Raw genomic sequence first — 19,287 nt, 5'->3', positions numbered from 1 at the left:
ATCGCTCGTAAGCACAGCTGGGCCAATAATCGTTATGTCGATGTAGTTATATCTAACTTCTTAAGTACCACTGACCTCTCTAATGAACATAAGTCATAGTCCTCTTATGACTAAAACCTCACTTCCAAAGAGAAGATGTGGCCTCTATGTTCAAGACCTGAAACCAGCCCTTAAGGGAGCAATCCATCTACTTACCCCTGCTTCGGGGAAGGAGTGAATTCCATCTTGTGTAACTGAGTTCCCAGCTCCCAAATCATAAAAATCCCAAAAAAGGTAGGCATGTTGAGTTGGCAATCTGGTTACTCTCACCCATACTAATCAAAGGACTGCCCTCAAAGGCCGGAGTTCCCAAAACACTCAGGATTGAGGTCATGTCACCTATGGCCGTTTAGGTGAGATGTAAGTCTCAAGTATCAACGACGTTATAGAGACTAGGCATCTTGTGGTCTGGTCTTATACAAACTCTTTGTATAGGACAACTCCGCTTGCATGTCTCCATATGAATGGTTAGGATCTACCATTTGTAGTAGTTCACAATAGTTGCAAACCTCTACAAAGCGGGTCGTATCCATAGTGTCACCAGGTAAGGAATCCCTCTTTAATCCTTATACTACAGATCTTTTTAGGTTATCACTTAAGGCATGATCAACTTGTAAATCTCATAGACATGCTTAAGTTTACATACAATAACCATGGAGCTTTGTTTATTGGATATAAGTAAATGGAAAATAAAATAACTCTTATTTTATTCATAACAATTTGTACAGTTTACAAACTACGAGACTCTAGGAGAATTAGGACACCAATCCCAACAAAACATTCTTCACTGAGACTTCTACTTAAGGAGAGCCTAAGTTTCCGTGAGAGAGAGTCTTAAACCTAGGAGGAGCCTAGGTGTACACTGAGTGATAAAGCTATTCGGGAGTCACTGTAATTGTGTTATCATTACATATAAGTACTACATTATAATTGTTTATCATTGATATCAGTAAAGTTATCTTTCCTAGGCACACTTTCCCTCCAGATGTAGGTGGTTTACACTGAACTGGGTTACCAATCTCCTTGTTCAGTTATCTTTTGATTATTTCTAGTAATTATTGTATGGAATGCTGTAACATTGTAGGTAACATAGTTATCACACAGTAGACAACTATTTTCTTATTTTCAATTGGTATCAGAGCGTATCACCATTATCTCTAGTGTTATGATCCTGTCACTCCCTAATGAAAGGAGTAAAGGAAAGAGGATCTACTACACATCCCTTTATACTGGACGGAACAAAATATGCATACTAGAAAGCGAGGATGTTAGTATTTTTGAAATCCTTAGACAATAAATCCTGGAGGTCCATTATTGTTGGCTGGTCACGTCCTTAAGTGGCTAATGAGAAAAATGAATTGGAACTTAAGCCTGAAGCTTGGGATATTCTTGTTGTTGCTCACGAAGGAACATATAAATTAATATGTTTAGATTGTAATTGTTGACCTCAAAATTTGAAACTCTGAAAATGCAAAAAGAGGAAACTTTTCTTGAATTCAATGTTAGATTATTTGATATTGCAAAAGAATCTATTGCCTTGGGAGAAAAGATCTTTAAAGAAAAACTTGCCAGAAACATTCTCAGACTGTTACCAGAGGTTTGATATGAAAGCCACTGCAATAGAAGACGTCGAAGATAATGTCGCAATGAAGGTTGATGATCTATTTGGATCATTGCTTACTTTTGAAATGTCCCTTGGTGACAAACCTAAGAAGAGGAACAAGGTAATGAATTTGTAATCTTCAATTGAAAAGCACTCATCTGAACCAATAGAGGAGTCTGAAGAAATCTTGCTGATGTAATCTCCTTATCGTCAAAATAGTTTTCTCGCGTGCTGAAGAAGTTTGAGAGGAAATCTGGTTCCTACTCCCCAAGAATGGCCAAATCGGGCAACAACTCTTGATTAAATTTCCAACAAACTCACAGATCAAAGAAGGATTCTGAAAAACTGGACAGTAATGACATGAACTGATGATGGGCAGAAATGCACGTTATTATAGGCCTTTTATTTAGAATTATGAAGGCTGTTAAGTAGAATATGCAGTGATTATACTTAGAATTCATGAGAAAAGTGAGCTTGAATCGATCAGCATTGAAAATTTTGGCTAACCCACTATTATGCGTTATTTTGCGTCTAAATGTCTATTTTTGCAGCTATCACAGAAATCGATCGCATGCGGTGATTCCCACCATCGCAAAAGGCGATCGCATATGTTCGACGCATGGATGTTACGGCCATTAACCACATGCGTCCATCGCATAAAGGTTGCGGTTATAGAGTATAACCAAAATAGAGGGATGAACGCAAGGGTGGTAGAGTGCGATGGTACTCTGGAAACCAAGCATGAACACATACCTTAGAAGTATCAAAAGATTATGTTGACATTTCACCTACCACACCGTTAGTAGCAGAGATTTAGAGTAGGTACATCATATTGTTAGCAGTAGAAATTCAGAGCAGGACCTTTAATGTTGTCGGCGATCGAGCTCTATAAATAGAAGCCTTGGAGCCCAACTTGAAATCATCCGAGCTTCTGCCTTAGGGCAAATCCTTGTGATCCAGACGAAAGCATGAGAAGACATTCTTGAGAGTTCCTCTTTCCTTCAACCATTTCGAGTGACGACCGGAGCTTCGCTAGAGATAGATCTCGAGAGAGACTACTCCACCGCCCATCCATGGCACCCCCGACAGCCTTGACACACATCTGATGGGAGTAAGACATTGCTTACATCTGGCCCTCTATCTCTCTTTTAGCTCTATATTGTATTAAATTTTGGCTTAAGACATTAATACATTTTATGATCAATGCATTTCTCTATATCCTTCGATTTCATCTTCATTTACCTCTTCTTTATCATCCTTTACTTTCATTGCAATGACTAAATAAGATTGCTAGAGCATCGCATACTTAATCATGCAACATAAACATATGAAGCATGTAGCAAACCACCAAGAGGTGTGCGTTGCGCAAGTGTTGTGAGAAAATCCTCTTTGTTTAGTGTGAGGCATTAGCAACGCTTGTCTATGAGCGGTCGCAATGCTTGTCTATAAGCAAAATCAGCAGCGACTAACTACCCGAGAAGGTAAGTAGTTGAACTCACTAAGCGAAGTAAGCAGTGTTCCTAGAGATAGGAATAATCTTATGTCAAACATGCTTTATGTGATTACCTTGTCTTATGAGTGCATCATTCATCATCTAGGCATACTTGAGAGAGTAGTCTAAAAACAAAATCTAGGCTTGGGAGAGTCAGATTGGATCGCATAAGCAAGAATAGAGGCTTAGGAATAAGTTCTGTTTGCTATTACACGGCGCATGCACCCTATAGATAGGATATAGTAGTATGCGATCACGTCGCATGCATCCAAAAGTAGGATACAGTGGTATGCGGTCACCTTGTTTATGTGTGAGAGCGCGTGAGCAAGAATAGAAACTTAGATATAAGTCCTATCGACACTATCACATATACATCGCACGCATCTTAGTCAATTGTATATAGCATAATCGCATAACTTGCGTTGGCTGGGGTTACCCTTGTGATCGAGCCTAATGTTACAGTGAAGTCATCCCCTCCACCATTTTATCTATTTTCCCATGCATCTTATTATGCGTTAACAGTTCCCGCGTCTTTATCTCTCATAGTCATACTTCCATTGCTTAATCTATTTAGTTAGGAGTAGGAGTAGCATGATAATGGGCATAAATGCATGTTATTACAACGCAAAGATATAAAACAATGTAGGGTTGTGAGGGTAAAAAATATATACAATCGTGTCCAAAAGCAATAAGTTGAGAACATTGCGATCGCATGCGTCCATCGTATTAAAGCAGCTAATTTACGTATTTTGTGCAGGAAAATGCATTGGCGTAAGGCAGAATTGCGATCCAAGGAATTCAGCATCCGAGCGCATTAAGAGATTGCGACCGCAAGGCTATGTGATCATTTGCGTTCGCGAAAATCTACTCAAGAAAGTGGCTGCATAGAGACAATGCATCAAGGTGAAAGCTTAATAAATCACGATGGGACAGAAAGCTGATGATGGTCGAATCCGAATTTCGTTGACAAGCCGTTAACGAAACACTGTAGCAAGTACACTCAACTTTTCGGTGATAATTAATCGGCTTATCAGACAGAGAATTAATGACATCCCATCAGTGCAATCATTTGAGAGAAAAAGTTCTTTACCCTGAAGCTTTATAAATATCGAAGGTCACCTTCGTTAAAGGATTTCGGTTCGGTTCCATTTCCAGCTAAGCCATATAGAGAGTTCACCATACAGAAGATAGTTAGCCGTTGTTCATAGTTTTATAACATTTAGAAGGTGCAAGCGAGTGAAGAGAGAAGACGCCAGAAGATCGTTCCTGGTCAGCTCGAGAGAGTGCCAAGAAGCGTTGAGAACGGAGAGAGGGTCGATTCTTGTAAAAGCAAGAATATTCTTTTGGGCAGAGTAGAAAAACACAGTGTAAAAGCCTTGGGAAGCAAGAAATTGCTACCAGGCTCCTTATCTTTATGTCTCATTGTCATTTTGTATTTCGATATCATTTATAGAATAGAACTTGCACCTCTACATCTGTTCGCATAGACCTTAAACTTCAATATTCTTTTATTCTTTGTTAGCTTTAGGGCTTCAATCAAACCAAGTATTTTGATGATAACAAACTCAGAGTTTTTGTACTAACATTTTCAGTTTTTCAGAGTCACTATCTTGTAGATCTCGGAAAGACAATTCTAACGCAATTTGAATTTCTCAAATCAGAGTTCAAACGAGAAAGTTATAAGCAAAAGAAAATTGGAGAGGAAATCCAATGTGGTAGTGACACGTGGCACCTTGCTGACGTGGCGCTCCAACCGGTCACTTTTTTCTGACGTGGCACATGATGTGGTAGTGACGTGGTGACCGTGGACGAATAAGATAATGACAAGTGGCAGCTGATATTTAAAAAAAAAAAGGAGAAATCATTAATTGACGTGCGAATGAATAATATGGTGACACGTGGCGCAGTTTAAGATTTTTCAGCTTTTTCAAATTTGATTTCTTCCTAAATTGTCATCCTTCAAATCCTTTTTTTATTCTTCAAATCTCAATAATTCTAATTTTTCAATTCCTCTCTTAATTACAAATCATTTCCTTTTCAATTCCTCTCTTAATTACAAATCATTTCCTTTTCTATTTTTATTCAATCTCCACCCTTCATTTGCAGTCATATCCAATGGCCAAAATTTATCCCCCTTGCCTATAAATTCTACTTGATTTTACTCTTCATTGACACACCAAAAGTTATCAAGTCTTAAGCTCTCAATTCTCTCTACTCTCAAATTCTTGTCCTCCTTGCTCCTAAATTGGCCTAGAGTTATTTTTGTGAGTTTTTTTTTTAGTGCTCAACTTGTGTATTTAGCCTTCAAGAGGTAATATTGTGAGGTTTTCTTTTTTTTTTTTTTTGGAATTGTATTAAGGTGTAGGTACACCTTGGGTTGTGAGAAAAAGAAATTGGTTTGATCCTGAACCAGTAAAAAGGATCTTGGGTTTCTCTTTAGCCTAGGAAAAAGAAGGTCGTGTGTCGGTTTGGTCCTCACCTGCAAAAGGATCACTTAGTGAAATACCCAAGAAGGAGTCTTGGAGAGTGGAGTAGGCAATTTGCCGAACCACTATAATTCCCGGTGTTTTCTCTTCCTCTCTCTTTTATTTCTGGTTTTCAATTTTTTGTTTCTTGTCTTAATTATTTTTTAATCATTCCTAATTGCATGATTTAATTTTTAGTGTGTTATTTAAATTTATCCTTGATTAAATTGTCTTTAAATTTGAAGTTATCATAGCTTGCATGATTTAAGTTTTGTCTTGCATAAATTTTCTTTAATCAAATTAGTGGGTTAACTTTATTGAGCTTTATTTGAAAATAAAATTATTTTTTAAAAATTGGTAGTCAACCCTATTCATCCCCCCCCCCCCTCTTCCTCCTAGTGTTGCCTTTAGATCCTACATTCTTCGTCGCAAATTCATTACTTGCAACATTTATCTACAAGTCTCTGAGTTCGACCTCAGATCACTCCGAGAAACTTGCGATCTCGTTATACTTGGCAAGAGAGCAAGAAAATTTGTGACAGGAATGATTGGTCATCGTATAGATTCTTAGACACATTGCATATCCCTTAGTCCAACGCATGACCAGCGACGCATGGAGAACAAACGATGAACGAATATTTATTTACTCCATGTTCTACACATCATGAACAAAGATAAACAGTTTAGATGTCGTGAATGTGAAGGTTCTGGTCAGTATTTGTCAGAATATCTGACATTTCTGAAAAGGCAAAACAAGAGTTATGTTCTATCCTTTTCTCACGAGGAGTTTGATGACCATAGTGATCTAGAAGAAGATGTCAAGGCTTTTGTTAGCTGCATTTCATCAGATAGTTCAGAAGAGAAAATGCCCATTGATAAATTTGTTGCAGTTAGTAGAGGTGAGGAATCCCATGACTCATTTGTTGTAACGTCCTATCATGATCTTTACAAGCTGAGATGTGAGGATGCTAAGGCTCTCGATGTTCAAAATATTGGGGTTGAGGCCATACAAACGTTGGGTATAGGAAAATGAAAAGGCTCAAACATACATCTTGGCAAGCCTTTCTGAGGTCTTGGCTAAGAAACTTGAGCCCATGCTCACTGCCCGTGAGATCATGAAGTCCCTGTGGGGAATGTTTGGATAAGCATCCACTCAAGTCAGGCACAATGCGCTCAAATTCATCTTCAATGCCTGCATGCCAGAAGAGGCCTATGTTTGAGAACACGTTCTGAACATGTTGGTCCACTTTAATGTGGCTGAGAAGAACGGGTCTATCATTGATGAGGCAGTCAGGTTAGCTTAATCTTGGAAACTTTACTTGAAAGTTTCCTACAGTTCCATAGCATTACTATTATGAACAGGATTACGATAACCTGACCACCTTTCTCAATGAGCTATAGACTTTCCAATCTTTGATGAAAGTCAAGGAACAGAAGGGTGAGACAAATATTGCCTCATTTTCAAAGAAGTTCTATAGAGGTTTGACCTCTGGAACTAAGTCTGTGCCTTCTTCTTCCAACACCAAAAAATGAAAATTGGAAGAAGAAGAAAGGTGAAAATGGGAATGCTAAACCACCAGCTACTGCCCAAAAGGGCAAAAAGACCAAGGATGCAAAGAAAATTTGTTTCTATTGCAACCAGAAGGGACATTGGAGAAGGAATTGTCCCAAGTACTTGGCAGAAAAGAAAAAAGTCAAGCAAGGTAAATGCGATTTACTTGTATAGGAGACTTGTTTAGTGAAGAATGATGATTCGGCTTGGATAATAGATTTGGGCACCACTAACCACATTTGTTCTTTATTTCAGGGAATTGATTCCTGGTGGTAGATGCCACTTTGTGAAATGTCAATGCATGTAAGAACTTGGCCTTCCATCTCTACGAGGGCAGTGGGAGGACTCCAACTTTATTGAAAAATCATATTTTACTTGAAAATGTATATGTAGTTCCCAACTTGAAAAGGAACTTAATTTTTGTAAAGTGTTAAATCTAACAACTTTATTCTTTACAATTTTCTTTAAATAAAACGTTTATTTTTAAAAATGGTATAAAACTTTGCTTTGCTAAGCTAGAAGATAATTTATATGTGCAAAGACTGTTAGCAACAAATACCCTCCAAAATACTAAACTGTTTAAAATTGTGGTAACTTAGCATAAAAGACAAAAAATTTTGTAGGATCGGTATGGCAACCTTGGGGGAGGGGGGAATGGGGGAAGGGGGGAATGAATAGGGTTTAATCACACTAATTCAAAACTTTCTACTAATGTGGACCTAATTAAATAAATTAACAAATTTTTCACTAACAAATAATTTTAACAAACTTTTCGCTAACAAATAATTTAAACAATAAATTGATTCTAATAACAAGATTTGTATGAGATATGTAAAGATAAATTCAACCAACCTAAATAAACATTAAGCAATTAATTTAAGGAACAATTATTGCAATTAAATTCATGCAATAAAATATAACAACAAATTAATTGCAAAATTAAAGTAGGAGAGGGATAGAGAAATTAACACTGAGAATTTTATAGTGGTTCGACACAACTGGCCTACATCCACTTCCCAAACTTCTCTTGGGTATGTCACTACGAACTTGACTCTTTTCACAGCTTAGAGTCGAACCACTACAATGTTCTTTGTTTTGGGAGTAAGAACGAACCAGATCATTTCCGCGATTGAGGATCAAACTGTTACAACCACTATTTTTAGGGATCAAGAGCAACCTTACAATGAATTTGGAAATGAAGAAAAATATGAGAAAAACTCTCTTGAAGAGTAGATTTACAAGCTTTTGCTCACAACAAATCAATCCTCACAATACATAAGATATCTCTATCAAAAATTAGATGAAAAGAAGAAAACTGAACTTAGAGAGAGAATAACAATTGTGTGTTTTGAGTTATAGAGGATTGAAAAATAATATAAAATTATTGTCATGATTTGGAAAAGAAGATGAGTTTAAATAAAAAAATGGAAAAATTATTGAAAACTAGATTTAAATTGGACCATTGGATCTTGGAAAAGAAAACTTAATGGTGGAGATTTTAAACTCAACTAGCCGTTAGACACAAACAAAAAATAATATAATAATATATATCTTTTAAAATAATTTCTTTTAAATCCAACAAAAAACATTATTCAAAACTAGCCTTTAGACACAAACATAAGATAATATTAAATTCATTTTCCTTTAAAAACCATTTTCTTTTTTAAACCAATCCAAAATCTCAAAAGCCCACCATGTGTTCTTCCTCTCATGCTCCAAGTGGAAATTTTCAATTTGTCCACTTTGATGAGAAAAATTATGCCACGTCATCAGCTCGAGATTTTTTCATTAAGCTTGTTTCAGTCATATCTTCTTCATTTGAACTCCAATTTGAATGATTCAAATTGCGTTGAAACCGTTGTTCCAAGCTCTATGCAATGGAGACTTCAAAACACTCAAACTATTAATAAATAAAAGCAAATTTTTGTCATCAACATATATATTAATTAATTATTAATTAAAATTAATTAGTTTAAGATTAAGGGCCAAAAAGCCAACAAATTTCTCCTCAAGAAAATGTCCATTTTTGGCATCTAAGATCAGGACACATAAATCTCAATAGGATTAAGAGAATGATTAAGAATGGATTTCTAAGCGAGTTAGAAGAAAATTCTTTACCTGTATGTGAGTCATCCCTTGAAGGTAAAACGACTAAAAGATCTTTTACTAAAAAAGGTCACAGAGCCAAAGAACCCTTAAAGCTTGTACATTCAAACCTCTATGGTCTGATGAATGTTAAGGCAAGATGAGGGTTTGAATATTCATCACTTTCATTGGGGTATATTTATTTAATGTAACAGAAGTCTGAAGCCCTTGAAAAGTTTAAGGAGTACAAGGCTGAAGTTGAAAATGTATTAAATAAAACAATAAAGACATTTCAATCTAATCAAGGTGGAGAGTATATGGATCTAAAATTCTAGGACTATTTGATAGGACATGGAATTGTTCTAACTCTCAGAACTTAGTACACCTCAGCAACATGGTGTATCAGAAAGAAGAAATCAAATCTTATTGGACATGGTTTGATCTATGATGAGTTATGCTTCCTTACCTGACTCGTTTTGGGGTTATGCAATATAAATTGCAGCTTCCATCCAAAAGTGTTATTGGAACATATTTGGAGTTATGGAATGGTCATAAAGGTAGTTGACGCCATTTCAGGATCTAGGATTGCCCAACACACGTGCTTAAGGCAAATCTTAAGAAATTGGAACCTCGTTCAAAATTGTGCCTTTTTGTAGGTTATCCAGAAGGAACGAGAGGTGGTTACTTCTATGATATTAAAGATAATAAAGTGTTTGTATCGACAAATGTTTAATTTTTAGAAGAGGGCCACATTGTTGGGATTGGTGTCCTAATTCTCCCGGAGTCTCATAGTTTGTAAACACTTTGTAAATCATATTGTAATTAATAAAATAAGTGTTATTTTATAAGCATTTACTCAATCCAATAAACTAAGATCCAAGGTTATTTTATGTAACTTAAGCATGTATGTGGAGACATACAAGTGGATCATGCCTTAAGTAATAACCTAAATGGTCTGTAGTATAAGGATAAAGGAGGGATACCTTATCTGGTGACACTACGGATACAACTCACTTTGTATATGTTACAAGTGTTGTAAAGTGCTACAAATGATCTGATCCTGACCATTCATGTGGTGATATACAAGCGAGGGTATTCTATACAAAGAGTTTGTATAAGACCAAACCACGAAATGATTAGTCTCTTTATATAACGTCGTTCATAATTAAGACTTACATTTCACTAGGATGACCATAAATGACATGAACTCAATCCTGAGTGAGTTGGGAACTCTTACTTATGAGGGCAATCCTTTTGATTTGTATGGGTGAGAATGGTCAGATTGCCAACTCAACAAGCCTACCATTTTGTGTATTTGTCTGATTGGAGAGTTAGGAACTCAGCTACACAAGATGAAATTCACTCTTTTCCCAAAGCAGGGGGTAGTAGATAAATTGCTCCTTTAAGGGATGATTCCGGGTCTTGAACATAGTGGCCACACCCTCTCTTGGGAAGAGAGTACTCAATCATAGTAGGACTATGATTTATTGTTCATTAGAGGAATCAATAGTACTTAAGGAGTTAGATGTAACAGCAGGTGCAAAACAGTAAATTGGCCTAGCTGTACATACGAGCGATTTGTGAAGGGTCATCGAATTGTTGATTGGTTATATCCAATGGACAGAAATATATTTGTAATGTGAAAAGTGCAACTATCGATCTTTAGTGGAGTGACTAACAGTTAACGGATGGTGATTCTCGTGATTAAAGAGTTTAGTTAGTTATTCACGTACTATTGGAGCTTCAAGCTATAAGTCCATAAGGTCCCCTTAGTAGCTCAATGGGTTCAAGTTGAGAATCAGATTTTGGGCTAGTTTGAAGTGTTCAAATTAGCAAGAGGAAATTTGATTATATTTGATATAATTAAATTGATTCAATTATATGTGATATAATTGATATAATGTATTTGATACATTATTAATTAGAGGAATTCATATAAATATGATTTATATTAAATACCATAAAATAGAAAAAGAATTATAGTTTATTTGTTTCGTGTGATGAAATATTAAAATTATAGGTTATAAATATAATATGATCAGTTGGTTGTTGTATGTATTTACAATATATTAATTATATGATAATTAATTAATCTTTTTCTATAATAACCGAATTGAGTGGGAGGTTATTGGCAGTTTTATGGTAACTATGAGATAAAAGGAAAAAAAATTTCCAAGTCGGAGGGTTGATTCATTATATCGTTTCATAAAAGAAAAGACTATCAAGTAAAATAGTTTTACTAAACGATAGCATCTAACAGCCTACACGATCAAGTATCGAGTTCACATACGATAGTTACTCGTTTACTCGTTGCTACACAATCGAGTAGTAAGTCTATATGATAGACTTCTTCTTACTACATGATCGAGTATCTAGTCTATACAATAGACTTCTTCCATCTCCCACTTACTCGATCATCTACTCAATCGTCTACCTTCTTCATTCCTCTATCCAAAGTCACACAGAGCCCACAACCTGGATTCTCACACCGAAAATACTACGGTAACTCTTGTGGTGGTGATCTTATTCTGTTCGAGGGTCGAGGATCGAGTTGGACTCAAAAGTGATCGAGAATTCTTCAATTTGTATTGTTGGCTGTTCTGATCATTGCGTTAGAGTAATTTTTTGTACGCATTGGAGATTAATTAGGGGTACTTGAAGAAAGAGTTCTTCAAAGGTTTGCATACTTTATCCCTTGTTCATTCTTTTAAGAAGCATGCTTGTAATTTACTTATTATGCATAATCTATTCTTCTAGACTGTGATTGTTTGTGTTTTTTCTCAATGGAGTTTGGAACGATCTGCTTACGCTCACTGATTCTCTATTTAGAGTTCCTTCACACATAAAGGAGCATAAGCCTTATAGTAAGATAGTGTTAAGTGAACTTTCTAGTGAAACTATTGAACCTTAAACAAGAGTTGTTGAAGAGCCCAATACCTCAACAAAAGTTGTTGAAATTGGTTCATCTAATAGGTCACATCCACCTCAAACATTGAGGGAGCCTCGACATAGTGGGATGGTTGTAAACCCACCTATTCATTATATGGGTTTTAACAAAAACCCTAGCTGTCGTAGCTGACAGTGATGTTAAGGATCCATCATCTTACAATAAGGCAATGGAGGATGTTGACAAAGATGAATAGATCAATGCCATGGATCTCGAAATGGAGTTTATGTACTTCAATTTGGTTTGGGATCTGGTAGATCAACCTGATACGGTAAAACCTATAGGTTGCAAGTGGATTTACAAGAGAAAACAGGGTGTTGTTGGGAAGGTGTAAACTTTCAAGACTAGACTTGTGGCAAAGGGTTATACGCAAGTTGAGAAAGTCGACTATGAGGAGACTTTCTCACCTGCTGCCAAATTGAAGTCTATCTGGATACTCTCGTCCATTGCCTTATATTATGACTATGAGATTTGGAAAATGGATGTTAAAATTGCCTTTCTGAATGGCAAGCTTGAGGAGACCATATATATGCAGCTCTGGATTCATAACCCAAAGTCAAGAGGAAAATGTTTGCAAGCTTATTGGTCCATTTATGGATTGAAATAAGCTTCTCGATCTTGGAATATAAGATTTAATACTGAGATCAAATCTTATCAAATATTATGGTTTTGATCAGAATGTTGATGAACCTTATGTTTACAAGAGAATCGTTAATAGTACAGTAGCTTTCCTTGTGTTTGTAGATATCCTGCTCATTGGAATGATGTAGGTTTACTAATTGAAATTAAAAATTGGCTGGCGACCCAACTTCAAATGAAAGATTTGGGAGAGGCGTAGTTTGTTCTGGATATTCATATCTTTAGAGATCGAAAGAACAAATCGCTGGTCTTTTCTAAGCATCATACATTGACAAAAATGTCAAGTTTTCAATGTAGAACTCCAAGAGAGGCTTGCTTCATTTCAAACATGGAGTTGTTTTGTCTAAGGAACAGTGTCATAAGACACCTCAAATGGTTGAGAAAATGAGACAAGTCTTTTATGCATCGACTGTTGGTAGCCTAATATATGCAATGTTATGTACTCGACCTAACATCTGTTATGCAGTAGGGATAGTCGGTAGATATCAGTCTAATCCAGGATTTGATAACTGGGTTTCCATTAAGAACATTCTCAAGTATCTTCGAAGAATAAGGGACTATGTGCTTGTGTATGGTTATAAGGATTTGATCCTTACAGGATACACAGACTCTGACTTTCAGACTGATAGGAATTCTAGGAAATCTACTTTAGGATCAATGTTCACTCTTAATGGAGGGGTTATAGTCTGAAGGCGCACTAAGCAAGGGTGTATTACTGACTCTACTATGGAGGCAGAATATATAGCAACTTGTGAAGGTGCTAAGGAGGCAGTCTAGCTCAGGAAATTCTTGACTGATATGGAAGTGATTCCAGACATGTCAAAACCCATCACCTTTTATTGTGATAATAATGGTGTTGTGGCTAATTCTCGAGAGGCTAGTAGTCACAAACGCAGGAAGTACATAGAGCAAAACTATCACTTCATTCAAAAGATTGTGCATCGAGGGGACATGATTGTCACGCAGATACCTTTGACATAAAAAGTTGCTGATCCATTTACAAAATCCCTCATGGCTAAGGTGTTTGAAGGTTAGTTGCAGAGTATTGGTCTGGGGGACATGCCGCATCTAGTCTAGGGAAAGTGTGAGATTTTTTACTGGGAGTGTTTTATGCCCTAGTTTCTTGTTTTGTGTATTTTTTTATTATTATTATTATTAATATGACTTTTATGATGTACACCCCACTAGCTTTAGGACAAGTGGGAAATTTTTTAGGTTGATGCCCTAAATCTCGTGGGTCCTGCAATTTGTAATTGTATTGTACAAATAGTTTATTTATTTAATAAAATTCAAGGTATTTTATTTGATATTTAGTAGCATTAACTCACAAAATCAATAAAGAAACATCCAAGGTTATTTTCTGTAACTTAAACATGTATGTAAAGACATATATATGGATCATGTTTAAGTTATAACCTAAATGGTCTGTAGTAGATGGATAAGGTTGGTGACACTACGAATACATCCTACTTTGTAGATATTACAATTGTTGTAAAGTTCTACAAATGATATGATCCTGATCATTCATGTAGAGACATGTGACCGGGCGTGCACTATTCAAAAAGGGTTTGTAGAAGACCAGACCACGAAAAGAATAGTCACATTATATAACACTATTAATAGTAAAGACTTACATTTCACCATAATGACTATAGGTGACATGCCCTAAATCCTAAGTGAGTTGTGAACTCTTATGTAACGACCTAAGTTCAGGAGGGGTACATGAATGAATCGATATCACATCCGAACGAGAGGGATCCTGAGGACTGGTCATCATGTAACGGCCTGTGTTAGTTTGTGAAAGGTCATTGCACTATTTGGTTATATCCAATGAATACAAAAATATATATGTAGTGCGAAAAAATGGAGTGACCGACAGTTAATACCATTAGAGTTTCAATCTACAGGTTCCATAAGGTCCTTTCGAAAATTCAACTAGGATAATTGAAAATTAAATTTTCTATCAGTTTGAAATTTTCAAATTAATATGATAATTGAGAATTGAATTTTGGATTAATTTGAGTTGTTCAAATTAATTATATGTGATATAATTAATATAAATTATTTAATATTATAATTTATAATTTATTTTGAGAGGAAATAAATATTTGAATTTGATTCATATAAAAACTATAGGTCAAAATTTAATACTAATTAAATTTATATTAAACACTATAGATTCTATGATAGATTAATAACATTATGTTAACATAAGTTAGTTATATATATATATATATATATATATATAAAAAAAAAAAAAATTGTTAATATATGTATAATTAGTTATACATTTGTATATATTGATATATAATATATAATTTTATGTTTTATTTTAAAATAAAAGTGAGAGGAAGTTATCTCTCCTAAAATTTCTCTCTTTGATCGTGGATTGTGGATAGTTGGAAAAAAGATTTGTCTTCTTCCTCATCCTACATGCAAAATGGGTGTTCTAAAAAAACGATTTGCTCTGTAAAATCTCCTTTAAAAAAAAAAAGATTATCTTATCCTTCTTTCCAAAAATTAACACAAAGCCCCACACACTTTTGTGATTTTCACCCTAAAAGAGATACCTTGGTAATTCTTGTGGCTTTGTACATTCCTTTGGCTTTTGGGAATTGTTGCTTTTGGGATTTGGGGTCCAAGGAATTCAAAGAGTTCGTGTCATTTGAGGAGGAATTCATGAAGAATCTTGTCTTCAAGAGGTTGTTTTTCAAAACCCTATTATTCTTTTCACCGTATTATCTTGAAAAGCATCTGTAAAATTAATTTCTTTTAGAATGCATATTTTATATTTTATGTATTTTACATTCTGTACAAAACTAAAATTAGGATCGATCCCGCTTCTGCTTCGGATTTCACAGTCCTTTAAAGAGGTTTATGTTCCTGCTCCATATCTTTGGTATGTTTAATTTTGTTCTGCAGATTTATGTGTCTTTAGTTCAGTTTCTTTAATGGGTTCTTATTTGAAAGAACTGTGGTTTATCAATTTCGTTAAGTTTGGTTTAATATGATCTTGATGTATGCAGTTGAATTGGTTTTAGGTAGATAAACTTGTTTTTATATCTTTCACTATTTTTGAAAATGTAAAAGAAAATGCGTTGTCATCTCATACTGTATATACTAAGTTCTTCTTTAACCTTGGCTTGTTTTTCTCCTTTGCAGAATTTATGTTGAATGTGCATTGAATTTGGTTTAATTTGGTCTCTGTTGTTTGTATTTTTGTGTTTACTTTGTAATGTGCATTGAAATTAGAGGGGAAAAGGGGCACATGGTGAACTTAGAAATTTGCACATTGATTTTCTCTGATTTCCGTGCTCCTTTATTGTAAACCAATAGAGGGAAAAATCAACTTGAGTTGGGTTTTACGTACGTTCAAAGTTTGATTGATGAGTTCAATATTTATTTTCATGATAAGTTTAGTTCATATGTTCCAAAGTTTTGATGAGCTTAGTTTAGTCTGTTATCATGTTTTGTTCATTTTTTTTTAATTTCTGCAGGAAAGTATAATTACTTTATTTGTTGGAGTTAATTTGACGAGTTTAGGTGTTTATGTTTCTTTTAAGTATACGTTATCCATAGTTCAAATGTTTATTATTGTTTACGATATTTTCATTTCTTCTTGTGTGTTAGATGATTTCCTATGCATCAATGGGTTCAAGTCCAAAATGCACCATATTTGGTCAAACTATGTCAAATAGTAGGATGAGGTTTTTTTTTTCCTTTTGGAATTCACAATAGTGTATTTGACAAATACCATAATGTTGTGAAAATTATATATGACCATGTTATACTTATTTTACGAGACATTTGGATCTTGATAATCTCAAAACATTTTAAGAATATATGTTTCGACTATGTCTTAATACGACTATTACGATCATGATTATTAGTTTTTTTTATATAACTATGGGTTTCAGTGGCGTCTGTAGGCGTGTGACTAATACTACTCACTTTCAATGATGCATTATTGTGTCACTAAAGGTTTCTTTTAGCAATGTGTGCGTGTCACTAAATGTCATGCGTTCAACTTTCGTTGCTAAAACTATCGACTATGTGGATATCAAGATATTCATAGCGATAAACTTTTGTACATTGTTAAAATTTTGTGACTTTTTTTGGCTTTTAGCGACATTTTTCTCGCATCACTAAATGTGAGTTTTCTTGTAGTGTAGTTAATAATAATTGAAGAAGAAAAGTATAATTTGAATCCTAAATCTATCTTATCCATTGACCCACCAGAATTAACTTTGGTCTGTGTCTGTTGAATGAGAATTTTGGACCAATCACAAGTTGGCACGTCATTTACTAAATTAATGACGAATTCCAAGTCATTAAATTTGGGTTCAATTAGGAGTTGGCATATGTCCTGAATTGAAGTTAAAGACAAATTTCGATAACGCCATGTGGTTTTATCATGATCGTTGAATCAGATAAGATTAATTTGGCCCAATTTGATATTATTATTTGGGTCAAAGTCCAACTAAGCCCAAAAATAGGTTGAATTTGACCCAAACGTCAAATCAAGCCTAAATCCGATTAATGGGCCCAAAGGCCAGACCCATGGACCAATTAAACCCAAGTCCAACTAATTGAGGCCAAAGGCCAGACCCATGGATCAACCAAGTCCAAGCCCACTTGTGAACTCTATAAATAGAAAAGCTCTTCTCATTTGGAGAGGTCAGCAATTCTATACTCCAGAGAGCTTATATGGAATTCTCTACAATCAGAAGATTCCTTGACTCTTGAAGCTGACCACACCTGAAGACTGAAGTCCTTCGAAGATACAAGCATTCTAAAGACTGAAGTCCTTTGAAGATACAAACATTCTGAAGACTAACGTCCTTTGAAGATACAAGCATTCTGAAGACTGGCGTCCTTTGAAGATACAAGCCTTCTGAAGACTGAAGTCTTTTGAAGATACAAGCAATTCTACATTCAGAGAGCCCAGAGAAAATTCATCAACAAGCAAAAGACTCCCAAGACTCCTAAAGCTGCACTCCTAAAAGACAGAAGACCCTTGAAGACACAGACACTCTTCCAAGACTTCTACTTCAAGAACGTTCGATGCTTTTCTTCTCCAAGTCAATCACATCCACCCAACTGAGAGAGAATCAGAGGATCAAGTACTAAAGATCGAACCACATCGCATCAAACCAACCTCAATATCAACACTAACTCAAGTTCAACTCCACGAAACAAGTTTCTCCAGAAGCCTCGTGCGAACATTAATCCTCCAAGAAGATTAATAAGCCTGAAGGCCGATCGTCCAAAAAGATCAACAAGCCCAAAAACCCATCGTCCAAGAAGATCAACAAGCTCAAAAGCCGATCCTCTAAGAAGATCAACAAGCCCAAAGGTCGATCTTTCGAGAAGATCAAAAAGCCCAAAGGCCAATCCTCCAAGAAGATCAACAAGCCCAAAGGCCGATCAACAAGTCAAAGGCCGATCATCTAAGAAGATCAACAAGCCCAAAGGTCGATCGTTCAAGAAGAACAACAAGCCCAAAGGCTGATCATCCAAGAAAATCAACAAGCCCAAAGGTCGATCCTCCAAGAAGATCAACAAACCCAAAGGCCGCTCCTCCAAGAAGATCAACAAGCCCAAAGGCCGATCCTCCAAGAAGATCAACAAGCCCAAGGACGATCATCCAAGAAGATCATCAAGCCCAAAGGTCGATCCTCCAAGAAGATCAACAAATCCAAAAGTCGATCATCCAAGAAAATCAACAAGCCTAAAGGTCGATCGTTCAAGAAGATCAACCAACTTAAGGATTATAGTTTATTTTGAAAGCATCAAAATAGTATGTATTAGAGATTGTACTCACTTTTCATAAAATTAATACAAATACAAAGTTCAAGTTCCATGAAATAAATTTCTATTGAAATCTCGTGCAAACAAATTGGCACGCCAGTGGGACCTCTCTACCTCTCATCTCTCTCTCGTCATCCGAGTCAACAAATCTACAAATGACACCAAAGAAAATTGGATCCAAAGCTATCGTCACAAACAACACTTATATAAGCTCTGTCATCACGGAGGAAATCTGGGACCAGCTAATGGAATTTCCTAAAAGCAGGATCGTCATCAGAGAAAATCCCTTGTTTGAAAACTATGCTTCTATTACTGATCTATCAGAGAAAGAATCACATTTTGATATAGTGTCTATCATGATGACTGATGTAACGATTGAGTCGACCATGGCAGAGATTGAGGTAAAGATAAATCTCCTAATGAAGGCTGTAGAGGAGCGAGATCATGAAATTGCTGCTTTAAGAGATCAGATACATGCTCGAGATACTGCTGAGTTAAGTCAATCTCCAACTACAAAAGCCAATGACAAAGGAAAGACTGTCTTGTAGGAAAGTTAGCCACCACAATCCACCTCTGTTGCCTCCCTGTCAGTTCAACAGCTCTAGGATATGATCACAAACTCCATAAGAGCTCAGTACAGAGGACTGTTGCAAG

The 19,287-nt window shown here is 35.7% G+C and overlaps 1 long non-coding RNA gene across 1 annotated transcript; it reads left to right on the top strand.

The window, feature by feature from the left end:
- The first annotated feature begins 15,279 nt into the window (after positions 1-15,279).
- Positions 15,280-16,621, top strand: LOC150037289 (uncharacterized). Its single transcript, XR_016528260.1, has 3 exons — positions 15,280-15,524; positions 15,652-15,721; positions 16,453-16,621. It is a non-coding gene; the product is annotated as an uncharacterized LOC150037289 (long non-coding RNA).
- Positions 16,622-19,287: the final 2,666 nt, after the last annotated feature.

This window comes from Benincasa hispida, chromosome 3 (assembly GCF_027475165.1).
Source record: "Benincasa hispida cultivar pf3 chromosome 3, pf3_genome.v1.1, whole genome shotgun sequence".
Classification (NCBI taxonomy): Eukaryota; Viridiplantae; Streptophyta; class Magnoliopsida; order Cucurbitales; family Cucurbitaceae; genus Benincasa; species Benincasa hispida.
The sequence above is the reverse complement of the archived record's forward strand: the minus strand, read 5'-3'. Positions and strand labels throughout refer to the sequence as shown.